Source organism: Tenrec ecaudatus, chromosome 1 (genome assembly GCF_050624435.1).
Source record: "Tenrec ecaudatus isolate mTenEca1 chromosome 1, mTenEca1.hap1, whole genome shotgun sequence".
In the NCBI taxonomy this organism is placed as follows: Eukaryota; Metazoa; Chordata; class Mammalia; order Afrosoricida; family Tenrecidae; genus Tenrec; species Tenrec ecaudatus.
The window spans coordinates 50,739,487-50,744,871 of record NC_134530.1 but is presented as its reverse complement, the minus strand read 5'-3'; positions in this window follow the sequence as shown (position 1 = coordinate 50,744,871).

The following is a 5,385-nucleotide window of genomic DNA, read 5'->3' as shown; positions in this document are numbered from 1 at the left end:
CTGGAGTTCTGGGGCCCTCCCAGCTCCCTAGGGAACCCGTTGCTGCCTAGCCCCGGGACCCAGGCGTCCTGGCGGGTGAGGGCGGGTCTCCAGCAGGCGCCCTGCCAAACCCCGCAGCCTGCTCACCAGGAATCGTGTTGCTGAGAGATGGAAAATCCCGGCCAGGCCTGCAGCTCATCCCTCCCCTCTAGGAGGAGGAGGGGCCCAAAGATTCCTTCCTGCACCCCCCCACCCTTCCCATCTCAGAGCTGGGCCCTCCTCAGCAGTGGGTGGGGCAGGGGCAGGGGTGGGGGGGTGGCAGGACAGACCTCTAAGGCCCGGTCACATGCCTTGGAGCGCAGCCCAGCCTGTAGTGGGCACCGGGTACTCTGGAGGCAGACTGAGCCTGGTCCCAGCAGAGGAGGGAGTGAGGGGTGCTGAAGCCAGAAGGGGGCCCAGATGGGGGCCCGGGCCCAGTCCTGGCCCTCCTGGCTCCCCCAGGGCGGAGGGTGAAGATTTGGTTCTCTCCTTGGACAGGAAGACGAATGATCCCATTATGGGAGCGTGATTTTATTCCACGTGTCACGGAGTCTGAGATTAACTTGCTCACCAGTCTGTGACAAAACCCTCACACACAACACACACACACACACACACAGAGGCACACACGTATCCTTGGCCTCACAAACACATCACTCAGTCACAGAAAGCACTCCCCTACTACTGCTCATACACTGCGTCTTTCTCTCTCTCTCACACACGCACACTTAGATACACTGAGGTCTAGTCCCAGAACCTCCCAAAACACCGCATCCCTCCCACCCACTGAGGCCACATAGACCATGAGTACAACAGGCAGGCCAGGCAGGCGCCTGCATCTCTGCTGAGACCCACACACTCAACAACACACGGACACCCTTCGACACACAAACCCAGACCCAGGCCTGCAGACAGGCATAGAGCACCAGCCACACAATCAGACAAAGGCCCAGATACACACAAAGACAGGCACAGACACACAGCCGGCGGTGCTCACACAAGCACGGGCGTGCACACCCGGACACAGACAGAGACAAATAAATGCCCAGAGGTGGTTCTGTGGACAGATGTAGAGGCTCACACGCATCTGGGCCTCCTCCTCGACCCCCCTGCCCGGGGACTTGGTAATCTGGCGCCTGTGGCTCCAGGGAGGACTCTGAGGCGAGGCATCTCCTGCTCTCCCAGAGCCCCCCACTCTGGGCCCACGGCCAGCCCCTACCGCTGGCACGGAGCCTGTGGCCGAGGCCACTGCAGCCACACCCTTAACAGAGGCCTGACATCTACCTTCCCTTCCTCATTGGACACGCTCACAGGCACACCGGCTCCCCTGCACATGCTCACAGCACTCACCCACACCCTCTCAGCCTCTCTCTCACACACACACCCCCGCCTGGGCCCCCCTCTTCTGGCTTTCTTTCTCAATCACTCCTCCCTCTTCTCCTGCAGACATGTCCCACCTCTGTCACATAGACACACTAACAGCACTCGGTGCACATACAGTCTTCCTCACTAACACATGTGCCCTCCCCCCTCACAGCCCTCAGGGCGTGCACACTCACTTTCCCTTGCACAATCCCCACACACACAGATACCACACACACACACACTCCGTCACATAACACCTTTCTCCCTCATACCCATGCATTCCTTCACATACCCCATCACCTTCCCTCTCCCAGCCCCCCATAAACACACTCTCCCAGCACGAGGCCTGACACTCCTTCACGCACACCCTCATCGCTCGCAGATGAATTTCCACATGCAACACATGCACACCAAAGCCCCTCACGTACATCTTCACCTCTTTCTCACAGGTGTGCACAGGCTCACACACACGTTCAGAGCCTCTCGTACACCCTCACCTTCCCTCCTCTGTCTCACAAACACTCCGTCTGCCACGAGTTAGCGCTGCGCACAGCGGCCCGGATCCTGGTTGCCTCTGCTCTCCACAGCCTCCTGGGCCTCAGGCCTTCCACCCTGGCCCTAGCCCCGAGGACAGTGGCCTTGTAGTCTCTTGTTTTTTACCTTCCATCAACAGGAAACCCCGAACGTTCGTTCATTCATTCATTCAGTGACTGTTGATTAAGCATTGCCTATGGGTCAAACACCGGGGGTTCTCTGGTGACTTGGGCCCTTCCTACCCATAACTCCCAGTTTTGTGATCAGCCTGTTTGCTTGTCTGTTCCAACTGGATTATACGGTCCCCTTGATCTGTACTTGAGGGATGTATAAGAATTCTCATGAGGAAAAATAGGAGAAGAACATTCGGGGCAGAGAGAACTGCATTTGCAAAGCCTGGAAGTGAATCAAAGTATGATATGCTGGGAAAACCAGGGTGAGATTCAGAGTCCCTAGCAGAAGCCGCAAAGAAGACAGAAGCAACATTGTTGCAGAATTCAGGAACCAGGCTCAAGAGTTTGGAGATTGGTCCTGTGGGCCACTGAGAGCCATGGGAAGTCTGTAACCACAGGACAGGGGAGGGGAGAGAGGAGAGGCAGGAAGGGCAGTCGGTAAATCTGAGAAGTACAGGTGCGGAATGACGGTGGCCTGACACAGAAGAGATGACCCAGATGGAGTGGAGACTCATTGAGGGGCAGGGACCAGTCGGGTTCCGGTTCTAGAGCTATGTGACCTCAGGGAAGCCACGCAGCCCACGCTCAGATGAAACAGTGCAGTTGTTGGACCTATATTAACACTCAAGAAATGATAGCCTTCAGAAAAAAGAAATGATGGCCTTTATGGTCAGTTGTCAGTAGACATGAAGAGTGATGTGAGGAGGTTCTCTGCGTACCTACTGAGCGCTGGGGCCTGTGCCAGGTGCTGGCCCCAGAAATAGGCAGGTCTGTGGCTTCCGATAACCCAGCCCATGATGAGAGCAGAGGGGCCCGCAGGAAGGAGTAGGGATGAAGCACCCTGGAAACACAGGCAGCAACATCGAGGTTCTGGATGGCTCTGCTGCCAGGAGCTTCAGGCTGGTGGGACTTGGCCAGTCAGAGGTTGGGGAAGAAACTGTGGGGCAGGCGTAGTTGGCAGTGATAGTAGAGGTGAGCCCTTGATTGCTGTCTCCCCAAAGCTGAACTGCACTCTAGAGAGCTGGGGTTTTTGGTGGTGACAGGAACATGTTACCTCAGTGTCTGCCATTAAGTCACTGGCTAACCAGGAACAGATGCCTTGTCCGCACTAGCCTCCGTTTCCCCACCTGTGTGATGAGGTGGTCTGTCTGGTGTGGGAGGGGATCTGACATCCCACCCACAGGAGTCGAGATGGCAGACTTTGCTGGGCATCTTCTGGATTGAGACGCAGGGCTTCAGCAGTGCATTCCCAGCAAAAGAAAGGAGTAAAGTGAGAGGTCCCAGAGATGGCTCTTGGACATTTGAGTTAGAGAGGGAAGGGTCCTTGTTAGGATCTGGTCCCAAGCCCCAGAAAGGACCCTCAAGAGAGGCCTGCCTGTCTTCACTCCTCCCCTGACCTATGTGGTTGTAGATGTGGGCCATGTGCCTAGGACGGCCCAGTGCCCACACCCTGGCTCCGAAGTTGTCCTGACCCCTCCTGCCCACTGACCAGCACTAGGTTAAGGAATATGACCCAGGACTTGGAGTCCCCTGAGGGTGAGGAACTGGCCGGCAGATTGTGAGATGGCAGTGCCAGGTAGATGCCCAGGTTGAGAGTGGGGCTTGGCAGGAACTGTGATGGAAGGCGACTTTACACAACTGTCCACTTGCCCTGGATCCTGGGCAGAGGGGCCCTTTAATTGTCTCACCTGTGAGGTGGGGCTGGTGGGGAGTTAATTTCCTGTGCAATTTTAATTTTGCTGTATTTAATTTGCTGTTTATTTTAATTAACGAACGACGGGTAATCGCTTATCATAACTCGCTGCTGCTGGTCTTTTTGGAGGAAGAACAGGCTGGGCCAGGTGATGGACCCATTAGCTAAGGGAGAGAAAGGGGGTCTTAGGAACATGCCCTTTCCCCTCCTACCCCCCTCATTCTCCCCCCCACTCCTGGGGTCTGGAGCAGTCTCCCTGACCCTCCCCCACTCGTTTATTTGTGGTTGCCCTTACCCTCCCCAGTCTGTCCCAGGGCCTCAGCCAGAGTTAGCGTGGAGATGAGAGGCCTGCCATGAGGCCCCTGCCTCTCCCCCCAGCCACAGAATCTGAATTCACAGGGTAGTGGTCTAAAGGGCATGGGACTTGGCTTGGGCTGTGGTTAGAAACCAAGGGAGGCGGAGGCAGGGAGTGTGACTTTTGAAGTAAGGGCTAGTTGTTAATGCCAGCCCCCTTCCCCACATCAGTGGCCAAACAACCTGTCAATCACAAGGTCAGGGGGTGGGGGGGGTGTGGCATTGGCACATCCAAGCACCTGTGTGTGGACAAATCCATGGACATGACTTCATCTGCAGGATGAATCCTCTGGGGTGGAGGGACAAATTCACTGGTAGGGAGGAGAAAGCTGAAACTCAGAAGCTGAGTAACTTGCCTCTCGGTCACAGAGCAACTAAACGAAGCAGGTCCTGGATCCTGTCTACAATCTGTCTTGCTGCATGGAAAGGACTCACAGTTTCCGGGGTGTGGTGGCTTGGGGCTTGAGGTGGCTTAGGCCAGAAGCCTGGTGGACCAGGAAATGGGGTCCTCTGGTGCTGGAGGATGTGGGGGGAGGAGGATTGGGTCCCTGCCACAAGGTACTTCCCGGGGGAGGTGCTAGGCCTCTGCCACCTGTTTCCATTTCTCTGAGTCTGCAGTTGTCCGTCTGGGACGGGGGAGTTGTCCGTCTGGGACGGGGGGCTGGCTTCAGCCATTACTCTACCAAGCAGTCCCGTCGGGGCTAGGTGGAGCCCTGACTTGACTCTATTTCTTAACAAGCACTTACATACAAAGGCAGTCTTCTAAATGCTCCCCTGGCTTTGTCACCCCCATCATGTAGCTCAGAAAACTGGGATGTAGGAAAGTCCAGTGACTTACTTGCCCAAGGTCACACACAGCCAGGAACTGGTGGAGGCAGCCTTTGAACCAAGAATACATGGGTGCAGAATCCTTGTTCCAACTGCCATGCTACCCTCTCCTCTTGTGTTTGTTTGTTTGTTTTTCAATCACCTCTTTTAGTTCTCTTACAGGCTATTTTATAGTAGCATGTTCTTGGGCATATCGAAACAGGGAAAAATAGAAATGAATTAATTGCTTGCAGTGGTCCTAAACCTCCTTCTATCAGAGTCCCTTTGGACACCTGGGGCGGCTCTGCTCTGTGCTATCAGGTCAGTGTGGGTCGGCATTGGCTGGTGGCAGTAAATTTGGTTTGGTGTGGGTTTTCCACTCGAAAGGATCAAGTAGGTGTTTCCCACACAATACCCACCCTCGTGCCAGCCAGATGGCTA